This window comes from Glycine max, chromosome 9 (genome assembly GCF_000004515.6).
Source record: "Glycine max cultivar Williams 82 chromosome 9, Glycine_max_v4.0, whole genome shotgun sequence".
In the NCBI taxonomy this organism is placed as follows: domain Eukaryota; kingdom Viridiplantae; phylum Streptophyta; class Magnoliopsida; order Fabales; family Fabaceae; genus Glycine; species Glycine max.
Window position 1 is genome coordinate 22377733 of NC_038245.2, and position 20792 is coordinate 22398524.

The window sequence follows — 20792 nt, forward strand, 5'->3', positions numbered from 1 at the left end:
GGCAGACCTACTGATGGAGTGATAGATATTGATGTTTCTGAGCATCAAATTGCCAAGGAAATCACTGCCAAACGAGTCCAGCATTGGCCAAAGAAAGGGAAGCTTTCAGCAGGAAAGCTAAGTGTGAAGTATGCCATTCTGCACAGGATTGGAGCTGCAAACTGGGTTCCCACCAATCATACTTCCACTGTTGCCACAGGTTTGGGTAAATTTCTGTATGCTGTTGGAACCAAATCCAAATTTAATTTTGGAAACTATATCTTTGATCAAACTGTTAAGCATTCAGAATCTTTTGCTATCAAATTACCCATTGCCTTCCCTACTGTATTGTGTAGGTGCTGGAAGCAACCATCAAAGCCAACACAGAGAAGAAGATGGAGCTGGAACGACTGATCAAAAGGCTCTCAGAAAGTGGCATTGATGGTGAAGCAGCTGAGGAAGATGGTGAAGCAGCTGAAGTAGAAGAAGAAGCTGCTGAAGAAGAGGAAGAAGCAGCCGAGGAAGAAGAAGAAGCTGCTGAGGAAGAGGAAGATGCAGCAGAAGAGACAGAATCAGATGATGATTCTGAAGCCACCCCATGATCATCAGACCCTTATGTTTGCTTTTCACTTTTATTAGCTAAAGGGGCATGTCCCTTGAACAATTACTAATTATTGGTCTGTAATATTCGCACATTAATTTCATGCATCCTACTTTTGCCAAATTTATGTCTAAAAAGGGGGAGTAATAGTATTATGCTTGCTATTATGCATGATTTTGAGTAATAGGATACTATGTATGCAATAGATGATGTATGGCAGTAGGATAGTAGGATACGATGTATGCATGATTCATGACCTTGAGGGGGAGTTGTATGAATATGATTTTGAGGGGGAGACTGCTGCTGATGATGACAAATGTAAGCTACTAGAAGCTGCTAGAAGATGCTGCAGTAAGAGCATGAAGACAGGGGGAGCAGATAGCGGATGTCACATGAGATGTCTCGACATCCTGGAAAAGACTAGTAGCTGATAGAAGATGTTGCAGTAAGCATGGAGACAGGGGGAGCAGTAGCAGAAAGCTGATGTCACGAGAGATGTCTTGACATCCTGGAGAAGACTTGTAGATTTGCAACTTGAAGAATTTCCGCTGTGCTTGATTACTCTGATAATGAAAGTTGCTGATCCCACTTGCATAACTGCTCGTACCTGCACAGGAAGTGTCTAAGTATGTTTTAGACAAAATTTGCCAAAGGGGGAGATTGTTAGTGTTTGGCTCTACTGAGCTTTAAAAGATTGGCTAAGATTTTGTTAAAACATAAGCACTTAGACAATGAAGGAAAGCTGGAGTTGCTGCACATGATGTCCAACGTTATGTCAAGGAATAAGATCGGGCTGCACAATGTACAAGGCAAGATAAAATGTCAAATGAAGAATTGAAGTTGCAGGATCCACGATGTCGGATACAATGTCCTGACATCCTGCTCGAGAATACTGGAGTTGCTGTACAATGCAAGATAAAAGACAAGTGCAGAAGTGAAGCTGCAGGATCCACGATGTCGGATACAATGTCCTGACATCCTGCCCGAGAATACTGGAATTGCTGTACAATGCAAGATAAAAGTCAAGTGCAGAAGTGAAGCTGCAGGATCCACGATGTCGGACACGATGTCCTGACATCCGGCCCGAAAATACTGGACATATAAATCTGTTATATCTTTAACAGATTATTGTGCAGTTAGCAAGAGATTAGAAGATCTATCTTTAGGAACGAATCAAAAGATCATTAAAGTTCGAATTTCAAAGTAGAAGAGTTCGTTCAGGGATTAAAGATTAAAGATTAAAGATTCAAACTAAAAGATCAAAAGTTATCTTTTAGTTCTTTAACTGCAGATTTTTCAGAAGAAGATAGATCTCCTCCAGCATCAAGCCGTTGCAGCCCAGAAACGCAAATTGCTATATAATCATGGAGGCTGCACGAGTTCTGTACCAAGTCCGGGATTGAAGAGTTAGTTTGTGAGTTTTTGGGACTTGAGTCTTTTGTGAGCCACCTTGATGGTACCCTTACATCAAGTGTTGGACCTATGTGTGTAGAGTTGATCTCTTGTGTCTAGAGTTGATCTCTAGTGTGTAGAGTTGATCTCTTTTGTTCAGAGTTGATCTCTGGTGTGTCTTTGACTTAATTGTAAACACGGGAGTGTGAGTGAGAGGGAGTGAGCGGAGGTTCTCATATCTAAGAGTGGCTCTTAGGTAGAGATCGCACGGGTAGTGGTTAGGTGAGAAGGTTGTAAACAGGGGCTGTTAGACCTTGAACTAACACTATTGAGAGTGGATTTCCTCCCTGGCTTGGTAGCCCCCAGATGTAGGTGAGGTAGCACCGAACTGGGTAAACAATTCTCTTGTGTTATTTACTTGTTTAATCTGTTCATACGGACACATATAATCTGCATGTTCTGAAGCGTGATGTCGTGACATCCTGTACGACATCTGTCCCCTGGTATCAGAATTTCAGGGTTGAAGACATTGTCAAGCTCATAATCTTGCCAGGTCACATAACCTCCATGCCAAATTTCTAATTAATCAAGTTTCATAAACACCAAGAAAAAACTATATCCATAAATTTTGAGCATGACATAGTATGCCAATCTTGATCCATATAGGGGATTGTTGGATCAAGTGGCCTCAGAATAATTAAGAAGGGGGGGGGTTGAATTAATTATTGATGAACCTTTACTAATTAAAACTTCTATCCTTCTTAATGTTACTAGATTCAATTAGGTTTTTACTATAACGTTAAGAAAGTAAAGAACAAAAATAGAAATTTAACCAAAAGTAAAAGCGACAATTAAAGTGCACAGCGGAAATTAAAGAGTGTAGGGAAGAAGAAAACAAACACAAGAATTTATATTGGTTCGGCAACAACCCGTGCCTACATCCAGTCCCCAAGCGACCTGCGGTCCTTGCGATTTCTTTTCAACCTTGTAAAATCCTTTACAAGCAAAGATCCACAAGGGATGTACCCTCCCTTGTTCTCTTTCAACAACCAAGTGGATGTACCCTCCACTTGAACTGATCCACAAGAGATGTACCCTCTCTTGTTCTCAACCACAACAACCCAAGTAGATGTACCCTCTACTTGTACCACAAAGGATGTACCCTCCAATGTGTTAAGACAAAGTACTCAGGCGGTTAGTCCTTTGAAATATTTTGTTTATGGGAAAGGGAAGAATCAAAAGAATTCTCAGACTGTGTCGTTTTGAATTCTTTGAAAAGGGAAAAGGGAGACACAAAAGAATTTAGGCGGTTAGTCCTTTGTTCTTTTTGGAAAAGGGAGAAGAGAGACACAAAAAGAATTCAGGCGGTTAGTCCTTATCAAATTCTTTTTGGCAAAGGGAGAAGAGAACGAAAAGATATAGCATACTTTTGTTTTATGTGAAAGAACAAGGTTTAGAAACCAGAAAACTCAGACAATTTTTGGCAAAGGAAGAAGAAGAAGAAGATGTTCAAAGAGATTCAAAGATTGTAAAAGAATATGTAAAAAGTTATATCAAGTGCTTAAAATGCAAGTCAAGGTCTTGCTTTTATAGACTCTTCATGTCTGGTCAAGAAAACCATTAGAAGAGTTATAACCTTGAGAAAATCTTGAGAGAAGCCATTGGAAAAGTTAAGTGAGTGTGGAAGCAATGCCTTCAAAAGTGATTTTGATGATACCAAAGAATTCAAGAATCAAGAGAAAGATTCAAGAGAAGTTTCAAGTTTCAAGTTTCGAAGAATCAAGAATCAAGAATAATCAAGAACAAGATTCAAGACTCAAGATTCAAGAATCAAGAGAAGACTTAATCAAGATAAGTATGAAAAGGTTTTTTCAAAAATTGAGTAGCACATGGATTTTTCTCAAAACATGTTTACCAAAGAGTTTTTACTCTCTGGTAATCGATTACCATATTGTTGTAATCGATTACCAGTAGCAAAATGGATTTGAAAAAGTTTTCAAATGAATTTACAACGTTCCAATTGATTTCAAAAAAGCTGTAATCGATTACAATGTTTTGGTAATCGATTACCAGTGCCTTTGAACGTTGAAATTCAAATTCAAATGTGAAGAGTCACATCCTTTCACTAAAATCTTTGTGTAATTGATTACACTAATTTGGTAATCGATTACCAGTGGTTGTTTATGAATAAATCAAAAGATGTAACTCTTCAAATGGTTTTTGACTTTTTCAAATTGGTTTTAAGTTTTTCTAAAAGTTATAACTCTTCAAAATGGTTCTCTTGACCAGACATGAAGAGTCTATAAAAGCAAGGCTTTCTTTTGTATTTTCAATCAATCTTTCTAAGCAATCTTTCTATCAATTCATCTCAATCATTTCTTTCAATCATCTTTCAATATTTTCTTTCATCTGTTTCAACAGTTGTTCTGTTTCATCTTCTCTTCATCTTTCTAAAAGTTTTTGTCCAAAACATTCTCTTCCAAGAAAAGTTCTTTGTTCAAAACTTGTGCTATTCATCTTTTTCATTCCATTCTCCCTTTGCAAAAAAGAATTCTCCAAGGACTAACCGCCTGAATTCTTTTTGTGTCTCTCTTCTCCCTTTTCCAAAAGAACGAAGGACTAAACGCCTGAATTCTTTTGTGTCTCCCTTCTCCCTTGTTAAAGAATTCAAAACGACACAGTTTGAGAATTCTTTTGATTCTTCCCTTTCCCTAATACAAAAGTGTTCAAAGGACTAACCGCCTGAGAATTCTTTTGTATCCCCATTCACAAAGTATCAAAGGTTTAAGAGCCTGAGATCTTTCTCTCAACACATTGGAGTGTACATCCTTTGTGGTACAAGTAGAGGGTACATCTACTTGAGTTTGACTGAGAACAAGAGAGGGTACATCTCTTGTGGATCAATTCTAGTGGAGGGTACATCCACTAGGTTCAAAGAGAACAAGGGAGGGTACATCCCTTGTGGATCTTTGCTTGTAAAAGGATTTTTACAAGGTTGAAAGAAATCTCAAGGATCACAGGTCACTTGGGGACTGGATGTAGGCACCGGTTGTTGCCGAACCAGTATAAAAACTCTTGTGTGTTTGTCTCCTTCCTCCCTACTTTTTTACTTTCTGCTGTGCATTTAATTTCCACTTTTACTTTCTATTAAGTTTCTATTCTGAAATTCTGATACCAGGGGACAGATGTCGTACCGGATGTCACGACATCACGCTTCAGAACATGCAGATTATATGTGTCCGTATGAACAGATTAAACAAGTAAATAACACAAGAGAATTGTTAACCCAGTTCGGTGCAACCTCACCTACATCTGGGGGCTACCAAGCCAGGGAGGAAATCCACTCTCAATAGTGTTAGTTCAAGGTCTAACAGCCCCTGTTTACAACCTTCTCACCTAACCACTACCCGTGCGATCTCTACCTAAGAGCCACTCTTAGATATGAGAACCTCTGCTCACTCCCTTTCACTCACACTCCCGTGTTTACAATTAAGTCAAAGACACATCAGAGATCAACTCTGAACAAAAGAGATCAACTCTACACACTAGAGATCAACTCTAGACACAAGAGATCAACTCTACACACATAGGTCCAACACTTGATGCTAGGGTACCATCAAGGTGGCTCACAAAAGACTCAAGTCCCAAAAACTCACAAACTAACTCTTCAATCCCGGACTTGGTACAGAACTCGTGCAGCCTCCATGATTATATAGCCGTGTACGATTCTGGGCTGCAACGCCTTGATGCTGGAGGAGATCTATCTTCTTCTGAAAAATCTGCAGTTAAAGAACTAAAAGATAACTTTTGATCTTTTAGTTTGAATCTTTAATCTTTAATCTTTAATCCCTGAACGAACTCTTCTACTTTGAAATTCGAACTGTAATGATCTTTTAATTCGTTCCTAAAGATAGATCTTCTAATCTCTTGCTAACTGCACAATAATCTGTTAAAGATATAACAGATTTATATGTCCAGTATTTTCGGGCCGGATGTCAGGACATCGTGTCCGACATCGTGGATCCTGCAGCTTCACTTCTGCACTTGACTTTTATCTTGCATTGTACAGCAACTCCAGTATTCTCGGGCAGGATGTCAGGACATTGTATCCGACATCGTGGATCCTGCAACTTCAATTCTTCATTTGACATTTTATCTTGCCTTGTGCATTGTGCAGCCCGATCTTATTCCTTGACATAACGTTGGACATCATGTGCAGCAACTCCAGCTTTCCTTCATTGTCTAAGTGCTTATGTTTTAACAAAATCTTAGCCAATCTTTTAAAGCTCAGTAGAGCCAAACACTAACAATCTCCCCCTTTGGCAAAATTTGTCTAAAACATACTTAGACACTTCCTGAGCAGGTACGAGCAGTTATGCAAGTGGGATCAGCAACTTCCATTATCAGAGTAATCAAGCACAGCGGAAATTCTTCAAGTTGCAAATCTACAAGTCTTCTCCAGGATGTCAAGACATCTCTCGTGACATCAGCTTTCTGCTTCTGCTCCCCCTGTCTTCATGCTTACTGCAGCATCTTCTATCAGCTACTAGTCTTTTCCAGGATGTCGAGACATCTCATGTGACATCCGCTATCTGCTCCCCCTGTCTTCATGCTCTTACTGCAGCATCTTCTAGTAGCTTACATCATTCATCATCAGCAGCAGTCTCCCCCTCAAAATCACATTCATACAACTCCCCCTTAAGATCATGAATCATGCATACACCGTATCCTCATGAATCATGCATACATCGTATCCTACTATCCTACTGCCATACATCATACATTCAACATAATCATGCATAATAGCAAGCATAATACTATTACTCCCCCTTTTTAGACATAAATTTGGCAAAAGTAGGATGCATGAAATTAAAGTGCAAAAATTACAGACCAATAGTAATCAATTGTTCAAAGGGACATGCCCCTTTAACTAATAACAGTAAAAGCAAACATAAAGGTCTGATGATCATGGGGTGGCTTCAGAATCATCCTCTGATTCTGTCTCTTCTGCTGCATCTTCCTCTTCCTCAGCAGCTTCTCCTTCTTCCTCGGCTGCTTCTTCCTCTTCTTCGGCAGCTTCTTCTTCTACTTCAGCTGCTTCACCATCTTCCTCAGCTGCTTCACCATCAATGCCACTTTCTGAGAGCCTTTTGATCAGCCGTTCCAGCTCCATCTTCTTCTCTGTGTTGGCTTTGATGGTTGCTTCCAGCACCTTGCATGTGTCCTTGAGTTCTGCAATCAAGGCATCCTTGGACACAGCACCTGAAGCAGCAGCTTTCCCTGATGTCGAGACAATGTCTGGGACATGTGTCCCCTCAAACAGTTTGTAATGCAGGGATAGAGGAGATTCTCTTATCATCACAGAGTCAGTGTAGTTTAACATATTGGAATGCTGACTCAACATAATGCCACACAACACAGTAGGGAAGGCAATGGGTAATTTGACAGCAAAAGATTCTGAATGCTTAACAGTTTGATCAAAGATATAGTTTCCAAAATTAAATTTGGATTTGGTTCCAACAGCATACAGAAATTTACCCAAACCTGTGGCAACAGTGGAAGTATGATTGGTGGGAACCCAGTTTGCAGCTCCAATCCTGTGCAGAATTGCATACTTCACACTTAGCTTCCCTGCTGAAAGCTTCCCTTTCTTTGGCCAATGCTGGACTCGTTTGGCAGTGATTTCCTTGGCAATTTGATGCTCAGAAACATCAATATCTATCACTCCATCAGTAGGTCTGCCCAGATGTTTGTTGATCACTGCAGGGGAGAATCTAACACACTTTCCTCTGACAAACACTCTTTGATAATCATCACTTTTTCTGTTTGATATGTCAGAGGGAATGTTGACAATGAATTCCCTGACTAGGCCTTCATAACAGTCTCCCAACTTGGTGACTGTCTTCAGTAGTCCAGCAGCCTTGATGAGGTCCATGGTCTCCTTGCAATCCAAGGCATCTCTTCCCAGTTCTCTTTCAACCGCAAGTCTGCGTTGATACACATATTTCCACTTTTCAACATTGCCAATGGAGTGGAAAGAGATGTTGTCCAATGGTGCATCAGGAACATTTCCAGGAACCTTTCTTCCAGATTTCTTGGCCCTCTTAGATGTCGAGACATCTAGTTCGACATCATCATCAGAATTGGATGAGGAAATTTCTTTCCTTTTCTTGGAGGGGATAGCAACCTTGCTTCTTCTGGATGTGGCAGGAGTGATTGGAGTACTCTTCTTCTGGGCCATAGTCTTGATTCGTCCAGACCTCTTAAGGGGGGTTTTTCCCTTTCTGTTTTGAAGTCTTTCCGCAATGCCAGGTGCCAACCTGTTGGCAATGGGTTCTTCATCAGATTCGACTTCTTCCAGGTCAATGAGGTCTCCTGGAGCAGGTTCTGGTGCCCTTGGTGCAGGGGTCTCCCTTGTCGCTTGATCATCTTCCTCTGTTGATCTCTCTTTGCTGGGGGAAGAGAGTACTTCAGCATTTGGGCCGGAAGATGTTGGAACATCTTTCTTGACATCAGGCACAGAAACATTTGGGTTGGACGATGTTGGGACATCTTCATCAGCTTCAGGAACAGAAGCATCTTTCAGAATGCTACTCACGATACTGCGGATTTTCTTGTCCATCTCCGTATCTACTTCCCTAGGACTTGTTGCAAGGCTAGGGTTTTCAGAAATCTTCACTCCCTGTTGTCTTCTGGGAACCAGTTTCTCAGGGACAGAAGCTTGACCAGGAATGATTTGTATGGGTTGGATGTTGAATTCTGGTTGTTCCTGGTGCGGAGATGATGGTACAGCGGGTGAACCAGAAGCGGAAGTTTCTTTTGGTGAGGTAGCCATGGAAAAGCAGAGCGTTTGGAATGATTTCGTAAATCTCAGAAGGCTATTGGGAAATGCTGGTAAAAACACGAATGCCAAGCAGATATAAATTTGAATGAAGAATGTAGAGGGGCGTGTGAGGCAACGGTCGAATTTGCTTTGTGGTGAACGTGCTATTAATGTTAAGTGATTCGTTTGGGCACGTTCAGATTGCAGTAGCTGCTATAATTCCTCTAGCAGACAAATGCCCAGCTTGCCCCTCAGTTTTTCAAACTGATTTGCATCCAAAGCCTTTGTGAAAATATCTGCTATTTGTTCCTCAGTGTCAACATGCTTCAGTGTGATCACTTTATCATCAACAAGATCTCTGATATAGTGATGTCTAATGTCAATGTGCTTGGTTCTGCTGTGTTGAACAGGATTTTTAGAAATATTAATAGCACTCATGTTGTCACAGTACAATGTCATGACATCTTGTTCGACATTGTACTCCTTCAGCATCTGCTTCATCCAAACTAGCTGTGAACAGCTGCTTCCTGCTGCAATATACTCGGCTTCTGCTGTAGATAGGGACACGCAGTTCTGCTTCTTGCTGAACCATGAAATAAGATTGTTTCCCAAATAGAAGCATCCACCAGAAGTGCTTTTTCTGTCATCTGCACTTCCAGCCCAATCAGCATCACAATACCCAACCAGCATTGAATCTGAACAATGACAGTACATAATCCCATAGTCACTGGTGCCATTTACATATTTCAGAATTCTCTTTACTTGAGTCAAGTGACTTATCTTAGGATTGGCTTGATATCTTGCACAAACACCTACTGCATAGGTGATGTCGGGTCTGCTAGCTGTTAAATATAATAAGCTCCCAATCATGCTTCTGTACAAACTTTGATCAACACTGGTGCCTGCTTCATCCTTTGACAGCTTCAAGTGAGTAGGTGCAGGTGTCCTTTTATGACTGGCATTCTCCATCCCGAACTTCTTGACAATGTTCTTTGCATACTTGCTCTGTGAGAGGAATATGGAGTCTTCCATCTGCTTCACTTGGAGTCCCAGAAAATAAGTCAGCTCTCCAACAAGACTCATCTCAAATTCAGATTGCATCTGTTGGACAAAATGTCGAAGCATCTCATTCGACATCCCTCCAAACACAATGTCATCAACATATATCTGTGCAATCATCAAGTTTTCAGCATCTTGTTTGACAAAGAGAGTCTTGTCAATTCCTCCCTTCCTATACCCTTGCTGAGTAAGGAACTCTGTCAGCCTTTCATACCAAGCTCTTGGAGCTTGCTTCAATCCATAGAGAGCCTTCTTGAGCCTGTATACATGATCTGGATGAGTTGGGTCTACAAATCCCTTTGGCTGCTCCACATAGACTTCTTCATTCAGGTATCCATTCAGAAATGCGCTCTTCACATCCATCTGGTACAGCTTGAATTTGAGGATGCAAGCTACACCAAGTAATAATCTGATGGACTCAAGTCTAGCAACTGGGGCAAAAGTCTCATCAAAGTCTACACCTTCAATCTGAGTGTAGCCTTGAGCAACCAGTCTGGCCTTGTTTCTGGTTATGACACCTTCTTCATTGGTTTTGTTCTTGAAGATCCACTTGGTGCCAATCACATTAGTTCCCTCGGGCCTAGGAACTAGCTCCCAAACTTCATTCCTTTTGAATTGCTCCAATTCTTCTTGCATAGCATTGATCCAGAACTCATCAGTCAGTGCTTCTTTCTCATTCTTGGGCTCAATTTTGGAGACAAAGCACGAATTGGAGACAATCTCAATCTCCCTTGATCTTGTAGTGACCCCTCTGTTTGGATCTCCTATAATCAGCTCCTTGGGGTGCATCTTCTGGATTCTAATGGAGGGTCTCTTGTCAGGTTGGTTGATGTCTGGTTCATCTGTAGCAGGATCAGAGTTTTCTGTATTTTCTCCACTTTTAGCTGCATCTGCTACATTGTCTCCAGATGTTCTGACATCTTCTTCGACATCCTTCTTTCTTGCTGGAGTTAGATCATCAACAACCACATTGATGGATTCCATCACAGTTCGGGTTCTGGAATTGAATACTCTATATGCTCTGCTGTTTGTAGAGTATCCCAGGAATATTCCTGCATCACTCTTGGGATCCATCTTTCTCCTTTGCTCTCTATCTGCCAAAATGTAACATGGACTTCCAAAGATGTGGAAGTGCTTGACAGTTGGCTTCCTCCCTTTCCAGATTTCATACAGTGTGGTTGGAGTGCCTCTTCTAAGTGTGACTCTGTTGTGGATGTAGCATGCTGTGTTCATGGCTTCAGCCCAGAGATTATAGGGAAGTTCTTTGGCATGAAGCATGACCCTAGCAGCCTCTTGCAAAGTCCTGTTTTTCCTTTCAACTATGCCATTCTGTTGTGGTGTAATGGCTGCAGAGAACTCATGAGTGATGCCTTCAGATGTGTAGAATTCAGTGAACCTGCTGTTTTCAAATTCTCTGCCATGGTCACTCCTGATTCTCTTGATGACACAGTCTTTTTCTCTTTGAAGTCTTAGACTCAATTCTTTGAATGCTTCAAAGGTTTCTGATTTCTCTCTGATAAAGTTGACCCAGGTAAATCTGGAGAAATCATCCACAACAACATAGGCATACCTCTTTCCTCCAAGGCTTTCAACCTGCATAGGCCCCATCAAATCCATGTGAAGTAGTTCCAGCACCCTGGAAGTGGTGTGATGTTGAAGCTTCTGGTGGGACATCTTGACTTGCTTTCCAATCTGGCATTCACCACAGATTCTGCCTTCTTCTATTTTCAGATTGGGGATGCCTCTAACAGCACCTTTGTCAATGACTTTCTTCATGCCTCTTAAGTGCAGATGTCCAAATCTTTGATGCCATATTCTGACTTCATCTTCTTTGGAGGATAGACATGTGGAGGAGTAGCTGGTTTCTTGAGGTGTCCATAGGTAGCAGCTGTCCTTTGATCTGCTGCCCTTCATTAGAACTTCACTCTTCTCATTTGTCACCAAGCATTCTGACTTTGTGAAGTTTACATTGAATCCTTCATCACACAGCTGACTGATGCTGATCAAGTTTGCAGTCAGTCCCTTCACCAGCAGTACTTTGTTCAGACTAGGAAGTCCATTATGAACTAGCTTTCCCATTCCAATGATCTTTCCTTTAGAGCCATCTCCAAATGTCACATAACTAGTGGAGCAGGGCTCAATGTTCACCAGGAATTCTTTAACTCCTGTCATGTGTCTGGAACAGCCGCTATCTAGGTACCAATCTTCCTTAGCTGATGCTCTAAGTGAAGTATGAACAACAAGACTGACAATCTTGTGTTTTGGAACCCACATCATCTTCTTTCTGCTACTTTGAGTTCCATGATGTGGATGGCCATGTAGATGATAGCAAAAGGGCTTTATGTGACCATACTTGCCACAGTAGTGACACCTCCACTTCTTTCTTTTGCTCTTTTTCTGCTGCGTTCCATGATGTCGAGACCGATGTTGTGACATCGTGGCTCCAGTCCTGTTTTTAGCAGGAACAAATTCTGTCATGGTTGTTCTGCCAGCAGACTTAGGATTAAATCCAAGTCCTCTCTGGTTTCCAGCATTCTTTCCAAGCAGCAGCACCTCATCAAGCGTATCTGAGCCTTTATTCAGCATCTTTATTGAATTTGTCATGTTTTCCAGCTTAGAGTTCAGAAAACCGACTTCTCCTTTGAGCTCAGAGATCTCCTCTTTATGTGCCTCCTTTTCAGCCTCCAGATCTGCAATGACCTTCTTCAGTTGTGCTTCTTGCTGAAGAATCTTCTCACTTTTGAAGCATAGTTCTCTATAGGATGTGGCAAGCTCATCAAAAGTGATTTCACTGTCTGTATCACTTGAATCTTCAGCAGATTCAAATCTCCCAGTGAGTGCATTCACATCTCTGTCAGAATCACTTTCTTGTTCACTCTCTGTATCAGATCGACATACAGAAATTCCTTTCCTCTGCTTCTTGAGATGAGTGGGACATTCAGCTATGATGTGTCCATAGCCTTCACACCCATGGCATTGAATTCCTTTGCTGTGACTGGGCTTTACATCTGACCTTTTCTGGTATTTGCTACCTTTCCTGATGTCGAAAGGGATGTTCTGGACATGTGGTTTCTGCCTCCTGTCCATTCTGTTCTGCACTTTGTTGAACTGCTTTCCAAGGAGCACAACTGCCTTAGTCAGACCTTCATCAGTATCCAGGTCATACTCATCTTCTTCTCCTTCATCATTGGACACGAACGCCAAGTTCTTGCTCTTCTTTTCAGCCCTATCCGAGAGTCCTAGCTCAAAGGTTTGAAGGGAACCAATGAGTTCATCCACTCTCATGTTGCAAATGTCTTGGGCCTCCTCTATTGCAGTGACTTTCATGTCAAATCTCTTAGGCAAGGATCTGAGGATCTTTCTCACCAGCTTTTCATCTGTCATCTTCTCTCCCAAGGCAGTGCAAGCATTGGCAATTTCAAGAATGTTCATGTGGAAGTCATGAATACACTCTTCCTCCTTCATCTTCAGATTTTCGAATTTTGTAGCCAATAGTTGCAGTCTGGACATCTTTACCTTGGAGGTTCCTTCATGAGTGGTTTTCAGGATCTCCCACGCATCCTTGGCCACTGTGCAAGTGTTGATCAGTCTGAAGATATTCTTGTCAACTCCATTGAATAGAGCATTCAAAGCTTTGGAGTTTCCAAGTGCCAATTCGTCTTCTTCTTTAGTCCAGTCTTCTTCTGGCTTCAATTCTTCAGTGGGCTTTCCTTCTGTGTCCAGCATCTTGGGATGTTCCCAGCCTTTGATGACAGCTTTCCAGGTTCTGCTATCCAGTGATTTGAGGAAGGCCACCATTCTTGCTTTCCAATATTCATAGTTGCTTCCATCAAGAATTGGTGGTCTGTTCACTGGTCCGCCTTCTTTCTCCATGTTCATCAGAATTTATCTCCCTAGATCTCACTCTGTGATTTCGAGTGTTGGCTCTGATACCAATTGAAATTCTGATACCAGGGGACAGATGTCGTACCGGATGTCACGACATCACGCTTCAGAACATGCAGATTATATGTGTCCGTATGAACAGATTAAACAAGTAAATAACACAAGAGAATTGTTAACCCAGTTCGGTGCAACCTCACCTACATCTGGGGGCTACCAAGCCAGGGAGGAAATCCACTCTCAATAGTGTTAGTTCAAGGTCTAACAGCCCCTGTTTACAACCTTCTCACCTAACCACTACCCGTGCGATCTCTACCTAAGAGCCACTCTTAGATATGAGAACCTCTGCTCACTCCCTTTCACTCACACTCCCGTGTTTACAATTAAGTCAAAGACACATCAGAGATCAACTCTGAACAAAAGAGATCAACTCTACACACTAGAGATCAACTCTAGACACAAGAGATCAACTCTACACACATAGGTCCAACACTTGATGCTAGGGTACCATCAAGGTGGCTCACAAAAGACTCAAGTCCCAAAAACTCACAAACTAACTCTTCAATCCCGGACTTGGTACAGAACTCGTGCAGCCTCCATGATTATATAGCCGTGTACGATTCTGGGCTGCAACGCCTTGATGCTGGAGGAGATCTATCTTCTTCTGAAAAATCTGCAGTTAAAGAACTAAAAGATAACTTTTGATCTTTTAGTTTGAATCTTTAATCTTTAATCTTTAATCCCTGAACGAACTCTTCTACTTTGAAATTCGAACTGTAATGATCTTTTAATTCGTTCCTAAAGATAGATCTTCTAATCTCTTGCTAACTGCACAATAATCTGTTAAAGATATAACAGATTTATATGTCCAGTATTTTCGGGCCGGATGTCAGGACATCGTGTCCGACATCGTGGATCCTGCAGCTTCACTTCTGCACTTGACTTTTATCTTGCATTGTACAGCAACTCCAGTATTCTCGGGCAGGATGTCAGGACATTGTATCCGACATCGTGGATCCTGCAACTTCAATTCTTCATTTGACATTTTATCTTGCCTTGTGCATTGTGCAGCCCGATCTTATTCCTTGACATAACGTTGGACATCATGTGCAGCAACTCCAGCTTTCCTTCATTGTCTAAGTGCTTATGTTTTAACAAAATCTTAGCCAATCTTTTAAAGCTCAGTAGAGCCAAACACTAACATATTCTACTCCTCATTCTCTTAACAATTTAGTAAAAGCCTTAGAAGAGTAGTTTTTTAATTAGTAAAGGTTTAGGAATAATTAATTCAACCCCCCCTTCTTAATTATTCTGAGGCCACTCGATCCAACAAGTGGTATCAGAGCAGGTTTCTTGTAGAAAGTCTAACAACTTCAAGATTAATGGTCCCTTTAGATTCTTTGTCTTTCAAAAGTATTTTCAGGAAATGGTTATTCAAAGATCATGATGAAGACCGAGTCAACTTATGTCTCATGACAAAATCTGATGAGAACAACAAAGAAGATTCTGTAAGGAAGAAATGGTACATCGACAGTGGTGTTCCAAGCATATGACATGAGATGTATCCAAATTTACAACCATTTCCCTAAGAAAGGTGGACATGTTACATACGGCGACAACAATATTAGTAAAATCTCAAAAGAGGGAACATCTAAGCCAACTCTATGAATTAAGGTATTAGTAGTATTTTCAGTTAATTTATTTTTTTGTGGCTAATAGAAAATAATTGTTGAAATTGTTTGATTGTGTTTGAAATGTTTAATTAACTATATTTAGTTTTAATTTTGAATATATATGATTAATTGAATTTTGTTTAATGCTTGAATTGCTTATGTTTTGTTAGTTTTGACATGATAGGATAATTGAATTAAGTAAATAATTACCATGATATGTGTTGTTAATTGTTATTTGATACTTAAATTTCAGTTTTTAATTCTCTGGTAATCGATTACCACTATGTGTAATCGATTACAATAGAATAGACTTAGTTCTATAAATTGAACATAAGTTCAAAATTATTTGATTATGTTAAAATTTAATGTGATTAATTAACTATATTTAGTTTAAATAATTTCAATATACATGATTGATTTTTTGTCTTTGGTAATTGTGTCCAAGTAGTTGGAAGTTTGAAAATTAAAATTTGGAAGTCATTGGAAGTTTCAAAATTAAAATTTGGAAGTAATTGGAAGTTGAAAGTTGAAAATGAAAGTGGAAGTTATTGGAAGTTGGAAGTTGAAAAAAGAAGTTACTGGAAGTTGAAATTTGAAATTTAAAATTTAAAATTTGAAATTGAAATTTAAAATTTTTTAAATTTGAATTTTTTTTTATTGTGCATAGTTAGTTGATTATTAATTAAATTTAATTAATTTGAAATATTTGATGATTGATTGTGCTTAAAAGTTATGTTGATTATTTTGATAATATATATATTTTTTAAAATTATTATGCATGATTTTTGATGTGATATGTGATTAGTTATTTATGAATGGTTATGTATGGCTTTATATCTCTTGTATGATTCTTGCATAATTTTTAAATATGACATGTGAATTACTTGCTTAAGGTTCATTCATAAAGTTTTTCAAAATCCATTATGTTATATTTATTTATTTTTATATAAGAATTTTCATGTATAAAGTATCTTTTTGATTCTGAAAAATGTGTTATCAAGCATGAGCATGATAAAGATATTGAGCATGTAGGTTTCAGAGAAAATAATGATTACATGATTGATTGAGTTCTTTGAACCTTTTAAGTTTTTAAATTATCTTTAACAAATCTGAATGTTTGATAATGCCTGTGATCTATATCCTTCAATCCTTGTATAATTCTTTTTTGATATGTTTGAATTAGTTGATTGATTGTTCAAAATATTTTTTATGCTTTTCAAAATTATTATATTGTATTTCAAATAAAATTATTTTGATATGATAGAACCTTCTATGTTAATAAAAACTCATCTTGGTAAGTGTTGGTAGTCAATTAGCACTTAGTCTTAGAAAAAAAGTGACTGTATTTTTAAAAAAAATTTGTAGATACTAAAAACCAACTTGCAGACATCTTCACAAAACCACTAACAAAAGACTCTTTCTACACCATTAGAAGAGAATTAGGATTTCTAGATGCAAGTAACTTAGACGAATGATTTGTGTTTTGGTGACTTATGACTTATTTGTTATTTATGCACATATGCTTCTATTATAATGTGAGGATGATTTATTATCTTGTTTGATTTTTTAAAGTTTTTCTCTCTTGTATGAATACATTTATTGTGTGTTTATCCATTTTTATATAATTTGACATGATTAGATTTTTGTCAAAATTATATTAATATGCTAAAATAATTGAGATAAGTAATGAGTCACCATGTATGTGTTCATAACTAATTTTTGTTACTTAGAATTAAGTTTTGATTCTCTGATAATAGATTTAGATTATAATTATTTTTTGTTTTTTAAAACCTTGTATTTGGCTATGTTTTTATGACATTTGAACACTTAGTATTTCTTTTAATACTTGCTTAGTATGACTGAACATGATGATTATATTGACTTGCTCTTGGTTGTTTATGATTGTGTGTTTTAAACTTAATTACTTTAATAATATATGACTAGTGGTATGTACTTACATTTGATATTGTGTTTTATATTTTTTTTAATTATTCATATATGTTTTATTCGAATATTATGAATGACTTTCTGGATTATATGACATTCTATGAAGTATTATCTTTATAAGATTGATGAATGGTTAAGATATCTTGTTTGATTGTTTTTTATTCTAGTGTATGTCATTTATGTATGGTTTTTATACTTCTTACCTTTCTAAGTTTGATAAATGGTTAAAATATCTTGCTTAATAGTTTTATGTTCTCTTGTATGATTAGTCATTTATGTATGTTTTATATTACTTACGCACTTTGGCTTTTTTATGTTGCCAAAGGGGGAGAGAAAATGGGTATTATAAGAAATCAAGATGTTATATATTTCAAGACTTAAAATTAAGCATAAATTCAAAAACAAAGGGGGAGAATATGGAGAATTAAGTGAGTGATCGACTAGGAAAAAGAATGTGTATGTGTTTCTTGATTTCAGGGTTGTCATCATCAAAAAGGGGGAGATTGTGGAATCAATGCCTTCAAAGGTGATTTTGATGATGCCAAAGAATTCAAGAATCAAGAGAAAGATTCAAGAGAAGTTTCAAATTTCCAAGAATCAAGAATCAAGAATAATCAAATACAAGATTAAAGACTCAAGATTCAAGAATCAAGAGAAGACTTAATCAAGATAAGTATGAAAAGGTTTTTTCAAAAACTGAGTAGCACATGGATTTTTCTCAAAACATGTTTACCAAAGAGTTTTTACTCAATGGTAGTCGATTACCAGATTTTTGTAATCGATTACCAGTAGCAAAATGGATTTGAAAAATTTTTCAAATGAATTTTCAACGTTCCAATTGATTTCAAAAAAGCTGTAATAGATTACAATGTTTTGGTAATCGATTACCAGTGCCTTTGAACGTTGAAATTCAAATTCAAATGTGAAGAGTCACATCCTTTCACTAAAATCTTTGTGTAATCGATTACACTGATTTGGTAATCGATTACCAGTAGTTGTTTCTGAACAAATCAAAAGATGTAACTCTTCAAATGGTTTTTGACTTTTTCAAATTGGTTTTAAGTTTTTCTAAAAGTTATAACTCTTCAAAATGGTTCTCTTGACCAGACATGAAGAGTCTATAAAAGCAAGGCTTTGTTTTGTATTTTCAATCAATCTTTCTAAGCAATCTTTCTATCAATTCATCTCAAGCATTTCTTTCAATCATCTTTCAATATTTTCTTTCATCTGTTTCAACAGTTGTTCTGTTTCATCTTCTCTTCATCTTTCTAAAAGTTTTTGTTCAAAACTTTCTCTTCCAAGAAAAGTTCTTTGTTCAAAAACTTGTGCTATTCATCTTTTTCATTCCCTTCTCCCTTTGCCAAAAAGAATTCGCCAAGGACTAACCACCTGAATTCTTTTTGTGTCTCTCTTCTCCCTTTTCCATAAGAACGAAGGACTAACCACCTGAATTATTTTGTGTCTCCCTTCTCCCTTGTCAAAGAATTCAAAACGACACAGTATGAGAATTCTTTTGATTCTTCCCTTTCCCTAATACAAAAGTGTTCAAAGGACTAACCGCCTGAGAATTTTTTTGTATCCCCATTCACAAAGTATCAAAGGTTTAACAGCATGAGATATTTGTCTCAACACATTGGAGGGTACATCCTTTGTGGTACAAGTAGAGGGTACATCTACTTGGGTTTGACTGAGAACAAGAGAGGGTACATCTCTTGTGGATCAGTTCTTGTGGAGGGTACATCCACTAGGTTCAGAGAGAACAAGGGAGGGTACATCCCTTGTGGATCTTTGCTTGTAAAAGGATTTTTACAAGGTTGAAAGAAATCTCAAGGACCGCAGGTCGCTTGGGGACTGGATGTAGGCACCGGTTGTTGCCGAACCAGTATAAAAACTCTTGTGTGTTTGTTTCCTTCTTCCCTAATCTTTTACTTTCCGTTGTGCATTTAATTTCCGCTTTTACTTTCTGTTAAGTTTCTCTTCTACTCCATATTCTCTTAATAACATAAGTAAAAGCCTTAAAAGAGTAATTTTTAATTAGTAAAGGTTTAGGAATAATTAATTCAACCCCCCCTTCTTAATGATTCCGAGGCCACTCGATCCAACAAGTCACAACAACCCAAGTAGATGTACCCTCTAATTGTACCACAAAGGATGTACCCTCCAATGTGTTAAGACAAAGTTCTCAGGCGGTTAGTCCTTTGAAAATTTGTGAAGGGGAAACAAAAGATATCTAAGGCGGTTAGTCCTTTGAAATCTTTTGTTTAAGGGAAAGGGAAGAATCAAAAGAATTCTCAGACTGTGTCGTTTTGAATTCTTTGAAAAGGGAGAAGGGAGACACAAAAGAATTTAGGCGGTTAGTCCTTTGTTCTTTTGAAAAAGGGAGAAGAGAGACTCAAAAAGAATTCAGGCGGTTAGTCCTTATCGAATTCTTTTTGGCAAAGGGAGAAGAGAATGAAAAGATATAGCACACTTTTGTTTTCTGTGAAAGAACAAGGTTTGGAAACCAGAAAACTCAAAAAGTTTTTGGCAAAAGAAGTAGAAGAAGAAGATGTTCAAAGAGATTCAAAGATTTTAAAAGAATATGTAAAAAGTTATATCAAGTGCTTAAAATGAAAGTCAAGGTCTTGCTTTTATAGACTCTTCATGTCTGGTCAAGAAAACCATTGGAAGAGTTATAACCTTGAGAAAATATTGAGAGAAACCATTGGAAAAGTTACATCTTTTGATTTTTATTCAAAACTTGTCACTAGTAATCGATTACCAAAACCATGTAATCGATTACACAAAGCATTTTATGAAAAGATATGACTCTTCACAATTTGATTTTGAATTCCAATGTTCATATACACTGGTAATCGATTACCAATATCTTGTAATTGATTACAACATTTTGAAATCAATTGGAACGTTGCAAATTCAGTTAAAAGCTTTTGAAATCAAACTTTGTCATTGGTTATCGATTACAGGAAACTGGTAATCGATTACCAGAGAGTAAAAATCTGGTAACTTAGAAAATTTTGAGAAAAACTCTTTTGAAAAACAAAATTGTGCTATGTTTGTTTTTTGAAAAATCTTTTCAATACTTCCATTGTGAAGTCTTCTTGATTTCTTCTCTTGAAACTTGAATTCATCTTTTCTTGAATCTTGAAATCAAACTTCTCTTGATTCTTGAATCTTCTTGATTTCTTCTCATGAAACTTTGAAATTAATCTTGAACTTGAACTTGTTGACTCAATCTTGAAATCATTCTTTGGGCTTTTTGTCATCATCTTTGTCATTACTACTTGAATCAACTTGATTCATCATCATCAAGCTTGCTTCTACAGGGATAAGCTAGCAGTTGGCTTCCAATTACTTTTGAACTGAGCACCAATTAGACTAGTCCTGCTATTGTGAAATAAAATTTCAAGAAAGATAACAAACAGTGAAAAACTAG

At 38.0% G+C, this 20792-nt stretch overlaps 1 pseudogene; it reads right to left on the minus strand.

Annotated features, from left to right (window-relative positions):
* The window catches only part of LOC112997851 (probable serine/threonine-protein kinase PkwA), a 31219-nt pseudogene that overhangs the window by 6906 nt on the left and 3521 nt on the right, over window positions 1–20792 (minus strand).